Source organism: Hemitrygon akajei, chromosome 16 (genome assembly GCF_048418815.1).
Source record: "Hemitrygon akajei chromosome 16, sHemAka1.3, whole genome shotgun sequence".
Classification (NCBI taxonomy): domain Eukaryota; kingdom Metazoa; phylum Chordata; class Chondrichthyes; order Myliobatiformes; family Dasyatidae; genus Hemitrygon; species Hemitrygon akajei.
This window is the reverse complement of record NC_133139.1, coordinates 66042279-66069049: the sequence shown is the minus strand read 5'-3', so window position 1 is coordinate 66069049 and position 26771 is coordinate 66042279.

Sequence of the window (26771 nt, the reverse complement as noted above, 5' to 3'; positions counted from 1 at the left end):
CCCAACCTCAGCCCTCCACCCACTGTCCCTACACATCCCACACTGACCCAACCTCAGCCCCCACCCCACTGTCCCTACACATCCCACACTGACCCAACCTCAGCCCCCACCCCACTGTCCCTACACATCCCACACTGACCCAACCTCAGCCCTCCACCCACTGTCCCTACACATCCCACACTGACCGAACCTCAGCCTCACACCCCACTGTACCTACACACCCCACACTGACCCAACCACAGCCCCCACCCCACTGTCCCTACACACCCCACACTGACACAACCTCAGCCCCCCAACCCCACTGTCCCTACACAACCCACAATGACCCAACCTCAGCCTCACACCCCACACTGACCCAACCTCAGCCCCCACCCCACTGTCCCTACACATCCCACACTGACCCAACCCCAGCCCCCACCCCACTGTCCCTACACACCCCACACTGACCCAACCTCAGCCTCACTCCCCATTGTCCCTACACACCCCACACTGACCAAACCTCAGCCTCACACCCCACTGTCCCTACACACCCCACACTGACCCAACCTCAGCCTCACATCCCACTGTCCCTACACAACCCACAATGACCCAACCTCAGCCTCACACCCCACACTGACCCAACCTCAGCCCCCACCCCACTGTCCCTACACACCCCACACTGACCCAACCTCAGCCTCACTCCCCATTGTCCCTACACACCCCACACTGACCCAACCTCAGCCTCACACCCCACTGTCCCTACACACCCCACACTGACCCAACCTCAGCCCTCCACCCACTGTCCCTACACATCCCACACTGACCCAACCTCAGCCCCCACCCCACTGTCCCTACACATCCCACACTGACCCAACCTCAGCCCTCCACCCACTGTCCCTACACATCCCACACTGACCCAACCTCAGCCCCCACCCCACTGTCCATACACATCCCACACTGACCCAACCTCAGACCCACCCCACTGTCCCTACACATCCCACACTGACCCAACCTCAGCCCTCCACCCCACTGTCCCTACACATCCCACACTGACCGAACCTCAGCCTCACACCCCACTGTACCTACACACCCCACACTGACCCAACCACAGCCCCCACCCCACTGTCCCTACACACCCCACACTGACACAACCTCAGCCCCCCAACCCCACTGTCCCTACACAACCCACAATGACCCAACCTCAGCCTCACACCCCACACTGACCCAACCTCAGCCCCCACCCCACTGTCCCTACACACCCCACACTGACCCAACCTCAGCCTCACTCCCCATTGTCCCTACACACCCCACACTGACCCAACCTCAGCCTCACACCCCACTGTCCCTACACACCCCACACTGACCCAACCTCAGTCTCAGACCCCACTCTCCCTACACACTCCACACTGACCCAAGCTCAGCCCCCACCCCACTGTCCCTACACACCCCACACTGACCCAACCTCAGCCTCGCACCCCACTGTCCCTACACAACCCACAATGACCCAACCTCAGCCAAGCACCCCACGGTCCCTACACACCCCACACTGACCCAACCCCAGCCCCCACCCCACTGTCCCTACACACCCCACACTGACCCAACCTCAGCCTCACATCCCATTGTCCCTACACACCCCACACTGACCCAACCGCAGCCTCACACCCCATTGTCCCTACACACCCCACACTGACCAAACCTCAGCCTCACACCGCACTGTCCCTACATACCCCACAATGACCCAACCTCAGTCTCAGACCCCACTCTCCCTACACACGCAACACTGACCCAAACTCAGCCCCCACCCCACTGTCCCTACACACCCCACACTGAGCCAACCTCAGCCTCACACCCCACTGTCCCTACACATCCCACACTGACCGAACCTCAGCCTCACACCCCACTGTACCTACACACCCGACACTGACCCAACCACAGCCCCCACCCCAATGTCCCTACACAACCCACAATGACCCAACCTCAGCCTCACACCCCACTGTCCCTACACACCCCACACTGACCCAACACCAGCCCACACCCCACTGTCCCTACACAACCCACACTGACACAACCTCAGCCTCACATCCCATTGTCCCTACACAACCCACAGTGACCCAACCTAAGCCCCCACCCCACTGTCCCTACACACCCCACACTGACCCAAACTCAGCCCCCACCCCACTGTCCCTACACACCCCACACTGACACAACCTCAGCCCCCCAACCCCACTGTCCCTACACAACCCACAATGACCCAACCCAAGCCTCACATCCCACACTGACCCAACCTCAGCCCCCACCCCACTGTCCCTACACATCCCACACTGACCCAACCCCAGCCCCCACCCCACTGTCCCTACACTCCCCACACTGACCCAACCTCAGCCTCACACCCCATTGTCCCTACACACCCCACACGGACCCAACCTCAGCCTCACACCCCACTGTCCCTACACACCCCACAATGACCCAACCTCAGTCTCACACCCCACTCTCCCTACACACTCCACACTGACCCAACCTCAGACCCCACCCCACTGTCCCTACACACCCCACACACTGACCCAAACTCAGCCTCGCACCCCACTGTCCCTACACAACCCACAATGACCCAACCTCAGCCTCACACCCCACTGTCCCTACACACCCCACACTGACCCAACCCCAGCCCCCACCCCACTGTCCCTACACACCCCACACTGACCCAAACTCAGCCTCACATCCCATTGTCCCTACACACCACACACTGACCCAACATCATCCTCCCACCCCACTGTCCCTACACACCCCACACTGACCCAACCTCTGCCTCACACCCCACTGTCCCTACACACCCCACACTGACCCAACGCCAACCCCCACCCCACTGTCCATACACACCCCACTCTGACCCAACCTCAGCCACACACCCCATTGTCCCTACACACCCCACACTGACCCAACCACAGCCATACACCCCATTGTCCCTACACACCCCACACTGACCCAACCTCAGCCTCACACCCCACTGTCCCTACACACCCCACACTGACCCAACCTCAGCCTCGCACACCACTGTCCCTAAACAACCCACAATGACCCAACCTCAGCCACACACCCCACTATCCCTACACAATCCACAATGACCCAACCTCAGCCCCCACCCAACTGTCCCTACACACCCCACACTTACCCAACCACAGCCTCACACCCCACTGTCCCTACACATCCCACACTGACCCAAACTCAGCCCCCACCCCACTGTCCCTACACACCCCACACTGACCCAACCTCAGCCTCACATCCCATTGTCCCTACACAACCCACAATGACCCAAACTCAGCCCCCCACCCCACTGACCCTACACACCCCACACTGACCCAAACTCAGCGTCACACCCCACTGTCCCTACACATCCCACACTGACCCAACCTCAGCCCCCACCCCACTGTCCCTACACATCCCACACTGACACAACCTCAGCCCCCACCCCACTGTCCCTACACATCCCACACTGACCCAACCTCAGCCCCCACCCCACTATCCCTACACATTCCACACTGACCCAACCTCAGCCTAACACCCCACTGTCCCTACACATCCCACACTGACCCAACCTCAGCCCCCCACCCCACTGTCCCTACACATCCAACACTGACCGAACCTCAGCCTCACACCCCACTGTACCTACACACCCCACACTGACCCACCTCAGCCACAGACCCCATTGTCCCTACACATCCCACACTGACCCAACCTCAGCCTCCCACCCCACTGTCCCTACACACCCTACAATGACCCAACCTCAGCCTCACACCCCACTGTCCCTACACACGCAACACTGACCGAACCTCAGCGCCCACCCCTCTGTCCCTACACAACCCACAATGACCCAACCTCAACCTCACACACCATTGTCCCTACACACCCCACACAGACCCAACCTCAGCCTCCCACCCCAATGTCCCTACACACCCTACAATGACCCAACCTCAGCCTCACACCCCAATGTCCCTACACACGCAACACTGACCCAACCTCAGCGCCCACCCCACTGTCCCTACACACCCCACTCTGACCCAACATCAGCCTCGCACCCCACTGTCCCTACACAAACCACACTGACCCAACCCCAGCCCGCACCCCACTGTCCCTACACAACCCACACTGACACAACCTCAGCCTCACACCAATGTCCCTAAACAACCCACAATGACCCAACCTCAGCCACCACCCCACTGTCCCTACACACCCCACACTGACCCAACCTCAGCCTCACACCCCACTGTCCCTACACATCCCACACTGACCCAACCTCAGCCCCCACCCCACTGTCCCTACACATCCCACACTGACCCAACCTCAGCCCTCCACCCACTGTCCCTACACATCCCACACTGACCCAACCTCAGCCCCCACCCCACTGTCCCTACACATCCCACACTGACCCAACCTCAGCCCCCACCCCACTGTCCCTACACATCCCACACTGACCCAACCTCAGCCCTCCACCCACTGTCCCTACACATCCCACACTGACCGAACCTCAGCCTCACACCCCACTGTACCTACACACCCCACACTGACCCAACCACAGCCCCCACCCCACTGTCCCTACACACCCCACACTGACACAACCTCAGCCCCCCAACCCCACTGTCCCTACACAACCCACAATGACCCAACCTCAGCCTCACACCCCACACTGACCCAACCTCAGCCCCCACCCCACTGTCCCTACACATCCCACACTGACCCAACCCCAGCCCCCACCCCACTGTCCCTACACACCCCACACTGACCCAACCTCAGCCTCACTCCCCATTGTCCCTACACACCCCACACTGACCAAACCTCAGCCTCACACCCCACTGTCCCTACACACCCCACACTGACCCAACCTCAGCCTCACATCCCATTGTCCCTACACACCCCACACTGACCCAACCTCAGCCTCACACCCCACTGTCCCTACACACCCCACACTGACCAAACCTCAGCCTCAAACCGCACTGTCCCTACATACCCCACAATGACCCAAACTCAGTCTCAGACCCCACTGTCCCTACACACCCCACACTGACCCAACCTCAGTCTCAGACCCCACTGTCCCTACATACCCCACAATGACCCAACCTCAGTCTCAGACCCCACTCTCCCTACACACGCAACACTGACCCAACCTCAGCCCCCACCCCACTGTCCCTACACACCCCACACTGACCCAACCTCAGCCTCACACCCCACTGTCCCTACATACCCCACAATGACCCAACCTCAGTCTCAGACCCCACTCTCACTACACACGCAACACTGACCCAACCTCAGCCCCCACCCCACTGTCCCTACACACCCCACACTGACCCAACCTCAGCCTCACACCCCACTGTCCCTACACAACCCACAATGACCCAACCTCAGCCTCACACCCCACTGTTCTTACACACCCCACACTGACCCAACCTCAGCCCCCCACACCACTGTCCCTACACACCCCACACCGACCCAACCTCAGCCCCCCACCCCACTGTCCCTACACATCCCACACTGACCGAACCTCAGCCTCACACCCCACTGTACCTACACACCCGACACTGACCCAACCTCAGCCTCACACCCCACTGTCCCTACACAACCCACAATGACCCAACCTCAGCCTCACACCCCACTGTTCTTACACACCCCACACTGACCCAACCTCAGCCCCCCACACCACTGTCCCTACACACCCCACACCGACCCAACCTCAGCCCCCCACCCCACTGTCCCTACACATCCCACACTGACCGAACCTCAGCCTCACACCCCACTGTACCTACACACCCGACACTGACCCAACCACAGCCCCCACCCCAATGTCCCTACACAACCCACAATGACCCAACCTCAGCCTCACACCCCACTGTCCCTACACACCCCACACTGACCCAACACGAGCCCACACCCCACTGTCCCTACACAACCCACACTGACACAACCTCAGCCTGACATCCCATTGTCCCTACACAACCCACAATGACCCAACCTAAGCCCCCACCCCACTGTCCCTACACACCCCACACTGACCCAAACTCAGCCCCCACCCCACTGTCACTACACACCCCACACTGACACAACCTCAGCCCCCCAAACCCACTGTCCCTACACAACCCACAATGACCCAACCCAAGCCTCACACCCCACACTGACCCAACCTCAGCCCCCACCCCACTGTCCCTACACATCCCACACTGACCCAACCCCAGCCCCCACCCCACTGTCCCTACACTCCCCACACTGACCCAACCTCAGCCTCACACCCCATTGTCCCTACACACCCCACACTGACCCAACCTCAGCCTCACACCCCACTCTCCCTACACACCCCACAATGACCCAACCTCAGTCTCACACCCCACTCTCCCTACACACTCCACAATGACCAAACCTCAGACCCCACCCCACTGTCCCTACACACCCCACACTGACCCAAACTCAGCCTCGCACCCCACTGTCCCTACACAACCCACAATGACCCAACCTCAGCCTCACACCCCACTGTCCCTACACACCCCACACTGACCCAACCCCAGCCCCAACCCCACTGTCCCTACACACCCCACACTGACTCAAACTCAGCCTCACATCCCATTGTCCCTACAAACCCCACACTGACCCAACATCATCCTCCCACCCCACTGTCCCTACACACCCCACACTGACCCAACCTCAGTCTCACACCCCACTGTCCCTACACACCCCACACTGACCCAACCTCAACCCCCACACCACTGTCCCTACACACCCCACACTGACCCAACCTCAGCCCCCCAACCCACTGTCCCTACAATTTCCACACTGACCCAACCTCAGCCTCACACCCCACTGTCCCTACACACCCCACACTGACCCAACCTCAGCCCCCACCCCACTGTCCCTACACATCCCACACTGACCCAACCTCAGCCCCCACGCCACAGTCCCTACACATCCCGCACTGACCCAACCTCAGCCTCACACCCCACTGTCCCTACACAACCCTCACTGACCCAACCTCAGCCTCGCACCCCACTGTCCCTACAATTTCCACACTGACCCAATCTCAGCCTCACTCCCCATGTCCCTACACACCCCACACTGACCCAACCTCAGCCTCACACCCCACTGTCCCTACACACACCACACTGACACAACCTCAGCCTCACACCCCACTGTCCCTACACACCCCACACTGACCCAACCTCAGCCCCCACCCCACTGTCCCTACACATCCCACACTGACACAACCTCAGCCTCACACCCCACTGTCCCTACACACCCCACACTGACCCAACCTCAGCCCCCACGCCACAGTCCCTACACACCCCACACTGACCCAACCTCAGCCCTCCACCCACTGTCCCTACACATCCCACACTGACCGAACCTCAGCCTCACACCCCACTGTACCTACACACCCCACACTGACCCAACCACAGCCCCCTCCCCACTGTCCCTACACACCCCACACTGACACAACCTCAGCCCCCCAACCCCACTGTCCCTACACAACCCACAATGACCCAACCTCAGCCTCACACCCCACACTGACCCAACCTCAGCCCCCACCCCACTGTCCCTACACATCCCACACTGACCCAACCCCAGCCCCCACCCCACTGTCCCTACACACCCCACACTGACCCAACCTCAGCCTCACTCCCCATTGTCCCTACACACCCCACACTGACCAAACCTCAGCCTCACACCCCACTGTCCCTACACACCCCACACTGACCCAACCTCAGCCTCACATCCCATTGTCCCTACACACCCCACACTGACCCAACCTCAGCCTCACACCCCACTGTCCCTACACACCCCACACTGACCAAACCTCAGCCTCAAACCGCACTGTCCCTACATACCCCACAATGACCCAACCTCAGTCTCAGACCCCACTGTCCCTACACACCCCACACTGACCCAACCTCAGTCTCAGACCCCACTGTCCCTACAAACCCCACAATGACCCAACCTCAGTCTCAGACCCCACTCTCCCTACACACGCAACACTGACCCAACCTCAGCCCCCACCCCACTGTCCCTACACACCCCACACTGACCCAACCTCAGCCTCACACCCCACTGTCCCTACACAACCCACAATGACCCAACCTCAGCCTCACACCCCACTGTTCTTACACACCCCACACTGACCCAACCTCAGCCCCCCACACCACTGTCCCTACACACCCCACACCGACCCAACCTCAGCCCCCCACCCCACTGTCCCTACACATCCCACACTGACCGAACCTCAGCCTCACACCCCACTGTACCTACACACCCGACACTGACCCAACCACAGCCCCCACCCCAATGTCCCTACACAACCCACAATGACCCAACCTCAGCCTCACACCCCACTGTCCCTACACACCCCACACTGACCCAACACGAGCCCACACCCCACTGTCCCTACACAACCCACACTGACACAACCTCAGCCTGACATCCCATTGTCCCTACACAACCCACAATGACCCAACCTAAGCCCCCACCCCACTGTCCCTACACACCCCACACTGACCAAACTCAGCCCCCACCCCACTGTCACTACACACCCCACACTGACACAACATCAGCCCCCCAAACCCACTGTCCCTACACAACCCACAATGACCCAACCCAAGCCTCACACCCCACACTGACCCAACCTCAGCCCCCACCCCACTGTCCCTACACATCCCACACTGACCCAACCCCAGCCCCCACCCCACTGTCCCTACACTCCCCACACTGACCCAACCTCAGCCTCACACCCCATTGTCCCTACACACCCCACACTGACCCAAACTCAGCCTCACACCCCACTGTCCCTACACACCCCACAATGACCCAACCTCAGTCTCACACCCCACTCTCCCTACACACTCCACACTGACCCAACCTCAGACCCCACCCCACTGTCCCTACACACCCCACACTGACCCAAACTCAGCCTCGCATCCCACTGTCCCTACACAACCCACAATGACCCAACCTCAGCCTCACACCCCACTGTCCCTACACACCCCACACTGACCCAACCCCAGCCCCAACCCCACTGTCCCTACACACCCCACACTGACCCAAACTCAGCCTCACATCCCATTGTCCCTACACACCCCACACTGACCCAACATCATCCTCCCACCCCACTGTCCCTACACACCCCACACTGACCCAACCTCAGTCTCACACCCCACTGTCCCTACACACCCCACACTGACCCAACCTCAACCCCCACACCACTGTCCCTACACACCCCACACTGACCCAACCTCAGCCCCCCAACCCACTGTCCCTACAATTTCCACACTGACCCAACCTCAGCCTCACACCCCACTGTCCCTACACACCCCACACTGACCCAACCTCAGCCCCCACCCCACTGTCCCTACACATCCCACACTGACCCAACCTCAGCCCCCACGCCACAGTCCCTACACATCCCGCACTGACCCAACCTCAGCCTCACACCCCACTGTCCCTACACAACCCTCACTGACCCAACCTCAGCCTCGCACCCCACTGTCCCTACAATTTCCACACTGACCCAATCTCAGCCTCACTCCCCATGTCCCTACACACCCCACACTGACCCAACCTCAGCCTCACACCCCACTGTCCCTACACACACCACACTGACACAACCTCAGCCTCACACCCCACTGTCCCTACACACCCCACACTGACCCAACCTCAGCCCCCACCCCACTGTCCCTACACATCCCACACTGACACAACCTCAGCCTCACACCCCACTGTCCCTACACACCCCACACTGACCCAACCTCAGCCCCCACGCCACAGTCCCTACACATCCCACACTGACCCAACCTCAGCCCTCCACCCACTGTCCCTACACATCCCACACTGACCGAACCTCAGCCTCACACCCCACTGTACCTACACACCCCACACTGACCCAACCACAGCCCCCACCCCACTGTCCCTACACACCCCACACTGACACAACCTCAGCCCCCCAACCCCACTGTCCCTACACAACCCACAATGACCCAACCTCAGCCTCACACCCCACACTGACCCAACCTCAGCCCCCACCCCATTGTCCCTACACATCCCACACTGACCCAACCCCAGCCCCCACCCCACTGTCCCTACACACCCCACACTGACCCAACCTCAGCCTCACTCCCCATTGTCCCTACACACCCCACACTGACCAAACCTCAGCCTCACACCCCACTGTCCCTACACACCCCACACTGACCCAACCTCAGCCTCACATCCCATTGTCCCTACACACCCCACACTGACCCAACCTCAGCCTCACACCCCACTGTCCCTACACACCCCACACTGACCAAACCTCAGCCTCAAACCGCACTGTCCCTACATACCCCACAATGACCCAACCTCAGTCTCAGACCCCACTGTCCCTACACACCCCACACTGACCCAACCTCAGTCTCAGACCCCACTGTCCCTACATACCCCACAATGACCCAACCTCAGTCTCAGACCCCACTCTCCCTACACACGCAACACTGACCCAACCTCAGCCCCCACCCCACTGTCCCTACACACCCCACACTGACCCAACCTCAGCCTCACACCCCACTGTCCCTACACAACCCACAATGACCCAACCTCAGCCTCACTCCCCACTGTTCCTACACACCCCACACTGACCCAACCTCAGCCCCCCACACCACTGTCCCTACACACCCCACACCGACCCAACCTCAGCCCCCCACCCCACTGTCCCTACACATCCCACACTGACCGAACCTCAGCCTCACACCCCACTGTACCTACACACCCGACACTGACCCAACCACAGCCCCCACCCCAATGTCCCTACACAACCCACAATGACCCAACCTCAGCCTCACACCCCACTGTCCCTACACACCCCACACTGACCCAACACGAGCCCACACCCCACTGTCCCTACACAACCCACACTGACACAACCTCAGCCTGACATCCCATTGTCCCTACACAACCCACAATGACCCAACCTAAGCCCCCACCCCACTGTCCCTACACACCCCACACTGACCCAAACTCAGCCCCCACCCCACTGTCACTACACACCCCACACTGACACAACCTCAGCCCCCCAAACCCACTGTCCCTACACAACCCACAATGACCCAACCCAAGCCTCACACCCCACACTGACCCAACCTCAGCCCCCACCCCACTGTCCCTACACATCCCACACTGACCCAACCCCAGCCCCCACCCCACTGTCCCTACACTCCCCACACTGACCCAACCTCAGCCTCACACCCCATTGTCCCTACACACCCCACACTGACCCAACCTCAGCCTCACACCCCACTGTCCCTACACACCCCACAATGACCCAACCTCAGTCTCACACCCCACTCTCCCTACACACTCCACACTGACCCAACCTCAGACCCCACCCCACTGTCCCTACACACCCCACACTGACCCAAACTCAGCCTCGCACCCCACTGTCCCTACACAACCCACAATGACCCAACCTCAGCCTCACACCCCACTGTCCCTACACACCCCACACTGACCCAACCCCAGCCCCAACCCCACTGTCCCTACACACCCCACACTGACCCAAACTCAGCCTCACATCCCATTGTCCCTACACACCCCACACTGACCCAACATCATCCTCCCACCCCACTGTCCCTACACACCCCACACTGACCCAACCTCAGTCTCACACCCCACTGTCCCTACACACCCCACACTGACCCAACCTCAACCCCCACACCACTGTCCCTACACACCCCACACTGACCCAACCTCAGCCCCCCAACCCACTGTCCCTACAATTTCCACACTGACCCAACCTCAGCCTCACACCCCACTGTCCCTACTCACCCCACACTGACCCAACCTCAGCCCCCACCCCACTGTCCCTACACATCCCACACTGACCCAACCTCAGCCCCCACGCCACAGTCCCTACACATCCCGCACTGACCCAACCTCAGCCTCACACCCCACTGTCCCTACACAACCCTCACTGACCCAACCTCAGCCTCGCACCCCACTGTCCCTACAATTTCCACACTGACCCAATCTCAGCCTCACTCCCCATGTCCCTACACACCCCACACTGACCCAACCTCAGCCTCACACCCCACTGTCCCTACACACACCACACTGACACAACCTCAGCCTCACACCCCACTGTCCCTACACACCCCACACTGACCCAACCTCAGCCCCCACCCCACTGTCCCTACACATCCCACACTGACACAACCTCAGCCTCACACCCCACTGTCCCTACACACCCCACACTGACCCAACCTCAGCCCCCACGCCACAGTCCCTACACATCCCACACTGACCCAACCTCAGCCTCACACCCCACTGTACCTACACAGCCCACACTGACCCAACCTCAGCCCACCACCCCACTGTCCCTACACAACCTACAATGACCAAACCTCAACCTCACACCCCACACTGATCAAACCTCAGCCCCCACCCCACTGTCCCTACACATCCCACACTGACCCAACCCCAACCCACACCCCACTGTCCATACACACCCCACTCTGACCCAACCTCAGCCACACACCCCATTGTCCCTACACACCCCACACTGATCCAACCTCAGCCATACACCCCATTGTCCCTACACACCCCACACTGACCCAACCTCAGCCTCACACCCCACTGTCCCTACACACCCCACACTGACCCAACCTCAGCCTCACACCCCAATGTTCCTACACACCCCACAATGACCCAACATCATCCCCCACCCCACTGTCCCTACACATCCCACACTGACCCAACCTCAGCCCTCCACCCACTGTCCCTACACATCCCACACTGACCCAACCTCAGCCCCCACCCCACTGTCCCTACACATCCCACACTGACCCAACCTCAGCCCCCACCCCACTGTCCCTACACATCCCACACTGACCCAACCTCAGGCCTCCACCCACTGTCCCTACACATCCCACACTGACCGAACCTCAGCCTCACACCCCACTGTACCTACACAGCCCACACTGACCCAACACCAGCCCACACCCCACTGTCCCTACACACCCCACACTGACACAACCTCAGCCCCCCAACCCAACTGTCCCTACACAACCCACAATGACCCAACCTCAGCCTCACACCACACACTGACCCAACCTCAGCCCCCACCCCACTGTCCCTACACATCCCACACTGACCCAACCCCAGCCCCCACCCCACTGTCCCTACACACCCCACACTGACCCAACCTCAGCCTCACTCCCCATTGTCCCTACACACCCCACACTGACCAAACCTCAGCCTCACACCCCACTGTCCCTACACACCCCACACTGACCCAACCTCAGCCTCACATCCCATTGTCCCTACACACCCCACACTGACCCAACCTCAGCCTCACACCCCCCTGTCCCTACACACCCCACACTGACCAAACCTCAGCCTCAAACCGCACTGTCCCTACATACCCCACAATGACCCAACCTCAGTCTCAGACCCCACTGTCCCTACACACCCCACACAGACCCAACCTCAGTCTCAGACCCCACTGTCCCTACATACCCCACAATGACCCAACCTCAGTCTCAGACCCCACTCTCCCTACACACGCAACACTGACCCAACCTCAGCCCCCACCCCACTGTCCCTACACACCCCACACTGACCCAACCTCAGCCTCACACCCCACTGTCCCTACACACCCCACACTGACCCAACCTCAGCCCCCCACACCACTGTCCCTACACACCCCACACCGACCCAACCTCAGCCCCCCACCCCACTGTCCCTACACATCCCACACTGACCGAACCTCAGCCTCACACCCCACTGTACCTACACACCCGACACTGACCCAACCACAGCCCCCACCCCAATGTCCCTACACAACCCACAATGACCCAACCTCAGCCTCACACCCCACTGTCCCTACACACCCCACACTGACCCAACACGAGCCCACACCCCACTGTCCCTACACAACCCACACTGACACAACCTCAGCCTGACATCCCATTGTCCCTACACAACCCACAATAACCCAACCTAAGCCCCCACCGCACTGTCCCTACATACCCCACAATGACCCAACCTCAGTCTCAGACCCCACTGTCCCTACACACCCCACACTGACCCAACCTCAGTCTCAGACCCCACTGTCCCTACATACCCCACAATGACCCAACCTCAGTCTCAGACCCCACTCTCCCTACACACGCAACACTGACCCAACCTCAGCCCCCACCCCACTGTCCCTACACACCCCACACTGACCCAACCTCAGCCTCACACCCCACTGTCCCTACACAACCCACAATGACCCAACCTCAGCCTCACACCCCACTGTTCCTACACACCCCACACTGACCCAACCTCAGCCCCCCACACCACTGTCCCTACACACCCCACACCGACCCAACCTCAGCCCCCCACCCCACTGTCCCTACACATCCCACACTGACCGAACCTCAGCCTCACACCCCACTGTACCTACACACCCGACACTGACCCAACCACAGCCCCCACCCCAATGTCCCTACACAACCCACAATGACCCAACCTCAGCCTCACACCACACTGTCCCTACACACCCCACACTGACCCAACACGAGCCCACACCCCACTGTCCCTACACAACCCACACTGACACAACCTCAGCCTGACATCCCATTGTCCCTACACAACCCACAATGACCCAACCTAAGCCCCCACCCCACTGTCCCTACACACCCCACACTGACCCAAACTCAGCCCCCACCCCACTGTCACTACACACCCCACACTGACACAACCTCAGCCCCCCAAACCCACTGTCCCTACACAACCCACAATGACCCAACCCAAGCCTCACACCCCACACTGACCCAACCTCAGCCCCCACCCCACTGTCCCTACACATCCCACACTGACCCAACCCCAGCCCCCACCCCACTGTCCCTACACTCCCCACACTGACCCAACCTCAGCCTCACACCCCATTGTCCCTACACACCCCACACTGACCCAACCTCAGCCTCACACCCCACTGTCCCTACACACCCCACAATGACCCAACCTCAGTCTCACACCCCACTCTCCCTACACACTCCACACTGACCCAACCTCAGACCCCACCCCACTGTCCCTACACAACCCACAATGACCCAACCTCAGCCTCACACCCCACTGTCCCTACACACCCCACACTGACCCAACCCCAGCCCCAACCCCACTGTCCCTACACACCCCACACTGACCCAAACTCAGCCTCACATCCCATTGTCCCTACACACCCCACACTGACCCAACATCATCCTCCCACCCCACTGTCCCTACACACCCCACACTGACCCAACCTCAGTCTCACACCCCACTGTCCCTACACACCCCACACTGACCCAACCTCAACCCCCACACCACTGTCCCTACACACCCCACACTGACCCAACCTCAGCCCCCCAACCCACTGTCCCTACAATTTCCACACTGACCCAACCTCAGCCTCACACCCCACTGTCCCTACACACCCCACACTGACCCAACCTCAGCCCCCACCCCACTGTCCCTACACATCCCACACTGACCCAACCTCAGCCCCCACGCCACAGTCCCTACACATCCCGCACTGACCCAACCTCAGCCTCACACCCCACTGTCCCTACACAACCCTCACTGACCCAACCTCAGCCTCGCACCCCACTGTCCCTACAAATTCCACACTGACCCAATCTCAGCCTCACTCCCCATGTCCCTACACACCCCACACTGACCCAACCTCAGCCTCACACCCCACTGTCCCTACACACACCACACTGACACAACCTCAGCCTCACACCCCACTGTCCCTACACACCCCACACTGACCCAACCTCAGCCCCCACCCCACTGTCCCTACACATCCCACACTGACACAACCTCAGCCTCACACCCCACTGTCCCTACACACCCCACACTGACCCAACCTCAGCCCCCACGCCACAGTCCCTACACATCCCACACTGACCCAACCTCAGCCCTCCACCCACTGTCCCTACACATCCCACACTGACCGAACCTCAGCCTCACACCCCACTGTACCTACACACCCCACACTGACCCAACCACAGCCCCCACCCCACTGTCCCTACACACCCCACACTGACACAACCTCAGCCCCCCAACCCCACTGTCCCTACACAACCCACAATGACCCAACCTCAGCCTCACACCCCACACTGACCCAACCTCAGCCCCCACCCCACTGTCCCTACACATCCCACACTGACCCAACCCCAGCCCCCACCCCACTGTCCCTACACACCCCAAACTGACCCAACCTCAGCCTCACTCCCCATTGTCCCTACACACCCCACACTGACCAAACCTCAGCCTCACACCCCACTGTCCCTACACACCCCACACTGACCCAACCTCAGCCTCACATCCCATTGTCCCTACACACCCCACACTGACCCAACCTCAGCCTCACACCCCACTGTCCCTACACACCCCACACTGACCAAACCTCAGCCTCAAACCGCACTGTCCCTACATACCCCACAATGACCCAACCTCAGTCTCAGACCCCACTGTCCCTACACACCCCACACTGACCCAACCTCAGTCTCAGACCCCACTGTCCCTACATACCCCACAATGACCCAACCTCAGTCTCAGACCCCACTCTCCCTACACACGCAACACTGACCCAACCTCAGCCCCCACCCCACTGTCCCTACACACCCCACACTGACCCAACCACAGCCCCCACCCCACTGTCCCTACACACCCCACACTGACACAACCTCAGCCCCCCAACCCCACTGTCCCTACACAACCCACAATGACCCAACCTCAGCCTCACACCCCACACTGACCCAACCTCAGCCCCCACCCCACTGTCCCTACACATCCCACACTGACCCAACCCCAGCCCCCACCACACTGTCCCTACACACCCCACACTGACCCAACCTCAGCCTCACTCCCCATTGTCCCTACACACCCCACACTGACCAAACCTCAGCCTCACACCCCACTGTCCCTACACACCCCACACTGACCCAACCTCAGCCTCACATCCCATTGTCCCTACACACCCCACACTGACCCAACCTCAGCCTCACACCCCACTGTCCCTACACACCCCACACTGACCAAACCTCAGCCTCAAACCGCACTGTCCCTACATACCCCACAATGACCCAACCTCAGTCTCAGACCCCACTGTCCCTACACACCCCACACTGACCCAACCTCAGTCTCAGACCCCACTGTCCCTACATACCCCACAATGACCCAACCTCAGTCTCAGACCCCACTCTCCCTACACACGCAACACTGACCCAACCTCAGCCCCCACCCCACTGTCCCTACACACCCCACACTGACCCAACCTCAACCTCACACCCCACTGTCCCTACACAACCCACAATGACCCAACCTCAGCCTCACACCCCACTGTACCTACACACCCCACACTGACCCAACCACAGCCCCCACCCCACTGTCCCTACACACCCCACACTGACACAACCTCAGCCCCCCAACCCCACTGTCCCTACACAACCCACAATGACCCAACCTCAGCCTCACACCCCACACTGACCCAACCTCAGCCCCCACCCCACTGTCCCTACACATCCCACACTGACCCAACCCCAGCCCCCACCCCACTGTCCCTACACACCCCACACTGACCCAACCTCAGCCTCACTCCCCATTGTCCCTACACACCCCACACTAACCAAACCTCAGCCTCACACCCCACTGTCCCTACACACCCCACACTGACCCAACCTCAGCCTCACATCCCATTGTCCCTACACACCCCACACTGACCCAACCTCAGCCTCACACCCCACTGTCCCTACACACCCCACACTGACCAAACCTCAGCCTCAAACCGCACTGTCCCTACATACCCCACAATGACCCAACCTCAGTCTCAGACCCCACTGTCCCTACACACCCCACACTGACCCAACCTCAGTCTCAGACCCCACTGTCCCTACATACCCCACAATGACCCAACCTCAGTCTCAGACCCCACTCTCCCTACACACGCAACACTGACCCAACCTCAGCCCCCACCCCACTGTCCCTACACACCCCACACTGACCCAACCTCAGCCTCACACCCCACTGTCCCTACACAACCCACAATGACCCAACCTCAGCCTCACACCCCACTGTTCCTACACACCCCACACTGACCCAACCTCAGCCCCCCACACCACTGTCCCTACACACCCCACACCGACCCAACCTCAGCCCCCCACCCCACTGTCCCTACACATCCCACACTGACCGAACCTCAGCCTCACACCCCACTGTACCTACACACCCGACACTGACCCAACCACAGCCCCCACCCCAATGTCCCTACACAACCCACAATGACCCAACCTCAGCCTCACACCCCACTGTCCCTACACACCCCACACTGACCCAACACGAGCCCACACCCCACTGTCCCTACACAACCCACACTGACACAACCTCAGCCTGACATCCCATTGTCCCTACACAACCCACAATGACCCAACCTAAGCCCCCACCCCACTGTCCCTACACACCCCACACTGCCCCAAACTCAGCCCCCACCCCACTGTCACTACACACCCCACACTGACACAACCTCAGCCCCCCAAACCCACTGTCCCTACACAACCCACAATGACCCAACCCAAGCCTCACACCCCACACTGACCCAACCTCAGCCCCCACCCCACTGTCCCTACACATCCCACACTGACCCAACCCCAGCCCCCACCCCACTGTCCCTACACTCCCCACACTGACCCAACCTCAGCCTCACACCCCATTGTCCCTACACACCCCACACTGACCCAACCTCAGCCTCACACCCCACTGTCCCTACACACCCCACAATGACCCAACCTCAGTCTCACACCCCACTCTCCCTACACACTCCACACTGACCCAACCTCAGACCCCACCCCACTGTCCCTACACACCCCACACTGACCCAAACTCAGCCTCGCACCCCACTGTCCCTACACAACCCACAATGACCCAACCTCAGCCTCACACCCCACTGTCCCTACACACCCCACACTGACCCAACCCCAGCCCCAACCCCACTGTCCCTACACACCCCACACTGACCCAAACTCAGCCTCACATCCCATTGTCCCTACACACCCCACACTGACCCAACATCATCCTCCCACCCCACTGTCCCTACACACCCCACACTGACCCAACCTCAGTCTCACACCCCACTGTCCCTACACACCCCACACTGACCCAACCTCAACCCCCACACCACTGTCCCTACACACCCCACACTGACCCAACCTCAGCCCCCCAACCCACTGTCCCTACAATTTCCACACTGACCCAACCTCAGACTCACACCCCACTGTCCCTACTCACCCCACACTGACCCAACCTCAGCCCCCACCCCACTGTCCCTACACATCCCACACTGACCCAACCTCAGCCCCCACGCCACAGTCCCTACACATCCCGCACTGACCCAACCTCAGCCTCACACCCCACTGTCCCTACACAACCCTCACTGACCCAACCTCAGCCTCGCACCCCACTGTCCCTACAATTTCCACACTGACCCAATCTCAGCCTCACTCCCCATGTCCCTACACACCCCACACTGACCCAACCTCAGCCTCACACCCCACTGTCCCTACACACACCACACTGACACAACCTCAGCCTCACACCCCACTGTCCCTACACACCCCACACTGACCCAACCTCAGCCCCCACCCCACTGTCCCTACACATCCCACACTGACACAACCTCAGCCTCACACCCCACTGTCCCTACACACCCCACACTGACCCAACCTCAGCCCCCACGCCACAGTCCCTACACATCCCACACTGACCCAACCTCAGCCTCACACCCCACTGTACCTACACAGCCCACACTGACCCAACCTCAGCCCACCACCCCACTGTCCCTACACAACCTACAATGACCAAACCTCAACCTCACACCCCACACTGATCAAACCTCAGCCCCCACCCCACTGTCCCTACACATCCCACACTGACCCAACCCCAACCCACACCCCACTGTCCATACACACCCCACTCTGACCCAACCTCAGCCACACACCCCATTGTCCCTACACACCCCACACTGATCCAACCTCAGCCATACACCCCATTGTCCCTACACACCCCACACTGACCCAACCTCAGCCTCACACCCCACTGTCCCTACACACCCCACACTGACCCAACCTCAGCCTCACACCCCAATGTTCCTACACACCCCACAATGACCCAACATCATCCCCCACCCCACTGTCCCTACACACCCCACACTGATCCAACCTCAGCCATACACCCCACTGTCCCTACACATCCCACACTGACCCACCCTCAGCCCTCCACCCACTGTCCCTACACATCCCACACTGACCCAACCTCAGCCCCCACCCCACTGTCCCTACACATCCCACACTGACCCAACCTCAGCCCCCACCCCACTGTCCCTACACATCCCACACTGACCCAACCTCAGGCCTCCACCCACTGTCCCTACACATCCCACACTGACCGAACCTCAGCCTCACACCCCACTGTACCTACACAGCCCACACTGACCCAACCACAGCCCCCACCCCACTGTCCCTACACACCCCACACTGACACAACCTCAGCCCCCCAACCCAACTGTCCCTACACAACCCACAATGACCCAACCTCAGCCTCACACCACACACTGACCCAACCTCAGCCCCCACCCCACTGTCCCTACACATCCCACACTGACCCAACCCCAGCCCCCACCCCACTGTCCCTACACACCCCACACTGACCCAACCTCAGCCTCACTCCCCATTGTCCCTACACACCCCACACTGACCAAACCTCAGCCTCACACCCCACTGTCCCTACACACCCCACACTGACCCAACCTCAGCCTCACATCCCATTGTCCCTACACACCCCACACTGACCCAACCTCAGCCTCACACCCCCCTGTCCCTACACACCCCACACTGACCAAACCTCAGCCTCAAACCGCACTGTCCCTACATACCCCACAATGACCCAACCTCAGTCTCAGACCCCACTGTCCCTACACACCCCACACAGACCCAACCTCAGTCTCAGACCCCACTGTCCCTACATACCCCACAATGACCCAACCTCAGTCTCAGACCCCACTCTCCCTACACACGCAACACTGACCCAACCTCAGCCCCCACCCCACTGTCCCTACACACCCCACACTGACCCAACCTCAGCCTCACACCCCACTGTCCCTACACAACCCACAATGACCCAACCTCAGCCTCACACCCCACTGTTCCTACACACCCCACACTGACCCAACCTCAGCCCCCCACACCACTGTCCCTACACACCCCACACCGACCCAACCTCAGCCCCCCACCCCACTGTCCCTACACATCCCACACTGACCGAACCTCAGCCTCACACCCCACTGTACCTACACACCCGACACTGACCCAACCACAGCCCCCACCCCAATGTCCCTACACAACCCACAATGACCCAACCTCAGCCTCACACCCCACTGTCCCTACACACCCCACACTGACCCAACACGAGCCCACACCCCACTGTCCCTACACAACCCACACTGACACAACCTCAGCCTGACATCCCATTGTCCCTACACAACCCACAATGACCCAACCTAAGCCCCCACCGCACTGTCCCTACATACCCCACAATGACCCAACCTCAGTCTCAGACCCCACTGTCCCTACACACCCCACACTGACCCAACCTCAGTCTCAGACCCCACTGTCCCTACATACCCCACAATGACCCAACCTCAGTCTCAGACCCCACTCTCCCTACACACGCAACACTGACCCAACCTCAGCCCCCACCCCACTGTCCCTACACACCCCACACTGACCCAACCTCAGCCTCACACCCCACTGTCCCTACACAACCCACAATGACCCAACCTCAGCCTCACACCCCACTGTTCCTACACACCCCACACTGACCCAACCTCAGCCCCCCACACCACTGTCCCTACACACCCCACACCGACCCAACCTCAGCCCCCCCACCCCACTGTCCCTACACATCCCACACTGACCGAACCTCAGCCTCACACCCCACTGTACCTACACACCCGACACTGACCCAACCACAGCCCCCACCCCAATGTCCCTACACAACCCACAATGACCCAACCTCAGCCTCACACCCCACTGTCCCTACACACCCCACACTGACCCAACACGAGCCCACACCCCACTGTCCCTACACAACCCACACTGACACAACCTCAGCCTGACATCCCATTGTCCCTACACAACCCACAATGACCCAACCTAAGCCCCCACCCCACTGTCCCTACACACCCCACACTGACCCAAACTCAGCCCCCACCCCACTGTCACTACACACCCCACACTGACACAACCTCAGCCCCCCAAACCCACTGTCCCTACACAACCCACAATGACCCAACCCAAGCCTCACACCCCACACTGACCCAACCTCAGCCCCCACCCCACTGTCCCTACACATCCCACACTGACCCAACCCCAGCCCCCACCCCACTGTCCCTACACTCCCCACACTGACCCAACCTCAGCCTCACACCCCATTGTCCCTACACACCCCACACTGACCCAACCTCAGCCTCACACCCCACTGTCCCTACACACCCCACAATGACCCAACCTCAGTCTCACACCCCACTCTCCCTACACACTCCACACTGACCCAACCTCAGACCCCACCCCACTGTCCCTACACAACCCACAATGACCCAACCTCAGCCTCACACCCCACTGTCCCTACACACCCCACACTGACCCAACCCCAGCCCCAACCCCACTGTCCCTACACACCCCACACTGACCCAAACTCAGCCTCACATCCCATTGTCCCTACACACCCCACACTGACCCAACATCATCCTCCCACCCCACTGTCCCTACACACCCCACACTGACCCAACCTCAGTCTCACACCCCACTGTCCCTACACACCCCACACTGACCCAACCTCAACCCCCACACCACTGTCCCTACACACCCCACACTGACCCAACCTCAGCCCCCCAACCCACTGTCCCTACAATTTCCACACTGACCCAACCTCAGCCTCACACCCCACTGTCCCTACACACCCCACACTGACCCAACCTCAGCCCCCACCCCACTGTCCCTACACATCCCACACTGACCCAACCTCAGCCCCCACGCCACAGTCCCTACACATCCCGCACTGACCCAACCTCAGCCTCACACCCCACTGTCCCTACACAACCCTCACTGACCCAACCTCAGCCTCGCACCCCACTGTCCCTACAATTTCCACACTGACCCAATCTCAGCCTCACTCCCCATGTCCCTACACACCCCACACTGACCCAACCTCAGCCTCACACCCCACTGTCCCTACACACACCACACTGACACAACCTCAGCCTCACACCCCACTGTCCCTACACACCCCACACTGACCCAACCTCAGCCCCCACCCCACTGTCCCTACACATCCCACACTGACACAACCTCAGCCTCACACCCCACTGTCCCTACACACCCCACACTGACCCAACCTCAGCCCCCACGCCACAGTCCCTACACATCCCACACTGACCCAACCTCAGCCCTCCACCCACTGTCCCTACACATCCCACACTGACCGAACCTCAGCCTCACACCCCACTGTACCTACACACCCCACACTGACCCAACCACAGCCCCCACCCCACTGTCCCTACACACCCCACACTGACACAACCTCAGCCCCCCAACCCCACTGTCCCTACACAACCCACAATGACCCAACCTCAGCCTCACACCCCACACTGACCCAACCTCAGCCCCCACCCCACTGTCCCTACACATCCCACACTGACCCAACCCCAGCCCCCACCCCACTGTCCCTACACACCCCAAACTGACCCAACCTCAGCCTCACTCCCCATTGTCCCTACACACCCCACACTGACCAAACCTCAGCCTCACACCCCACTGTCCCTACACACCCCACACTGACCCAACCTCAGCCTCACATCCCATTGTCCCTACACACCCCACACTGACCCAACCTCAGCCTCACACCCCACTGTCCCTACACACCCCACACTGACCAAACCTCAGCCTCAAACCGCACTGTCCCTACATACCCCACAATGACCCAACCTCAGTCTCAGACCCCACTGTCCCTACACACCCCACACTGACCCAACCTCAGTCTCAGACCCCACTGTCCCTACATACCCCACAATGACCCAACCTCAGTCTCAGACCCCACTCTCCCTACACACGCAACACTGACCCAACCTCAGCCCCCACCCCACTGTCCCTACACACCCCACACTGACCCAACCTCAACCTCACACCCCACTGTCCCTACACAACCCACAATGACCCAACCTCAGCCTCACACCCCACTGTTCCTACACACCCCACACTGACCCAACCTCAGCCCCCCACACCACTGTCCCTACACACCCCACACCGACCCAACCTCAGCCCCCCACCCCACTGTCCCTACACATCCCACACTGACCGAACCTCAGCCTCACACCCCACTGTACCTACACACCCGACACTGACCCAACCACAGCCCCCACCCCAATGTCCCTACACAACCCACAATGACCCAACCTCAGCCTCACACCCCACTGTCCCTACACACCCCACACTGACCCAACACGAGCCCACACCCCACTGTCCCTACACAACCCACACTGACACAACCTCAGCCTGACATCCCATTGTCCCTACACAACCCACAATGACCCAACCTAAGCCCCCACCCCACTGTCCCTACACACCCCACACTGACCCAAACTCAGCCCCCACCCCACTGTCACTACACACCCCACACTGACACAACCTCAGCCCCCCAAACCCACTGTCCCTACACAACCCACAATCACCCAACCCAAGCCTCACACCCCACACTGACCCAACCTCAGCCCCCACCCCACTGTCCCTACACATCCAACACTGACCCAACCCCAGCACCCACCCCACTGTCCCTACACTCCCCACACTGACCCAACCTCAGCCTCACACCCCATTGTCCCTACACACCCCACACTGACCCAACCTCAGCCTCACACCCCACTGTCCCTACACACCCCACAATGACCCAACCTCAGTCTCACACCCCACTCTCCCTACACACTCCACACTGACCCAACCTCAGACCCCACCCCACCGTCCCTACACACCCCACACTGACCCAAACTCAGCCTCGCACCCCACTGTCCCTACACAACCCACAATGACCCAACCTCAGCCTCACACCCCACTGTCCCTACACACCCCACACTGACCCAACCCCAGCCCCAACCCCACTGTCCCTACACACCCCACACTGACCCAAACTCAGCCTCACATCCCATTGTCCCTACACACCCCACACTGACCCAACATCATCCTCCCACCCCACTGTCCCTACACACCCCACACTGACCCAACCTCAGTCTCACACCCCACTGTCCCTACACACCCCACACTGACCCAACCTCAACCCCCACACCACTGTCCCTACACACCCCACACTGACCCAACCTCAGCCCCCCAACCCACTGTCCCTACAATTTCCACACTGACCCAACCTCAGCCTCACACCCCACTGTCCCTACACACCCCACACTGACCCAACCTCAGCCCCCACCCCACTGTCCCTACACATCCCACACTGACCCAACCTCAGCCCCCACGCCACAGTCCCTACACATCCCGCACTGACCCAACCTCAGCCTCACACCCCACTGTCCCTACACAACCCTCACTGACCCAACCTCAGCCTCGCACCCCACTGTCCCTACAATTTCCACACTGACCCAATCTCAGCCTCACTCCCCATGTCCCTACACACCCCACACTGACCCAACCTCAGCCTCACACCCCACTGTCCCTACACACACCACACTGACACAACCTCAGCCTCACACCCCACTGTCCCTACACACCCCACACTGACCCAACCTCAGCCCCCACCCCACTGTCCCTACACATCCCACACTGACACAACCTCAGCCTCACACCCCACTGTCCCTACACACCCCACACTGACCCAACCTCAGCCCCCACGCCACAGTCCCTACACATCCCACACTGACCCAACCTCAGCCTCACACCCCACTGTACCTACACAGCCCACACTGACCCAACCTCAGCCCACCACCCCACTGTCCCTACACAACCTACAATGACCAAACCTCAACCTCACACCCCACACTGATCAAACCTCAGCCCCCACCCCACTGTCCCTACACATCCCACACTGACCCAACCCCAACCCCCACCCCACTGTCCATACACACCCCACTCTGACCCAACCTCAGCCACACACCCCATTGTCCCTACACACCCCACACTGATCCAACCTCAGCCATACACCCCATTGTCCCTACACACCCCACACTGACCCAACCTCAGCCTCACACCCCACTGTCCCTACACACCCCACACTGACCCAACCTCAGCCTCACACCCCAATGTTCCTACACACCCCACAATGACCCAACATCATCCCCCACCCCACTGTCCCTACACATCCCACACTGACCCAACCTCAGCCCTCCACCCACTGTCCCTACACATCCCACACTGACCCAACCTCAGCCCCCACCCCACTGTCCCTACACATCCCACACTGACCCAACCTCAGCCCCCACCCCACTGTCCCTACACATCCCACACTGACCCAACCTCAGGCCTCCACCCACTGTCCCTACACATCCCACACTGACCGAACCTCAGCCTCACACCCCACTGTACCTACACACCCCACACTGACCCAACCACAGCCCCCACCCCACTGTCCCTACACACCCCACACTGACACAACCTCAGCCCCCCAACCCCACTGTCCCTACACAACCCACAATGACCCAACCTCAGCCTCACACCCCA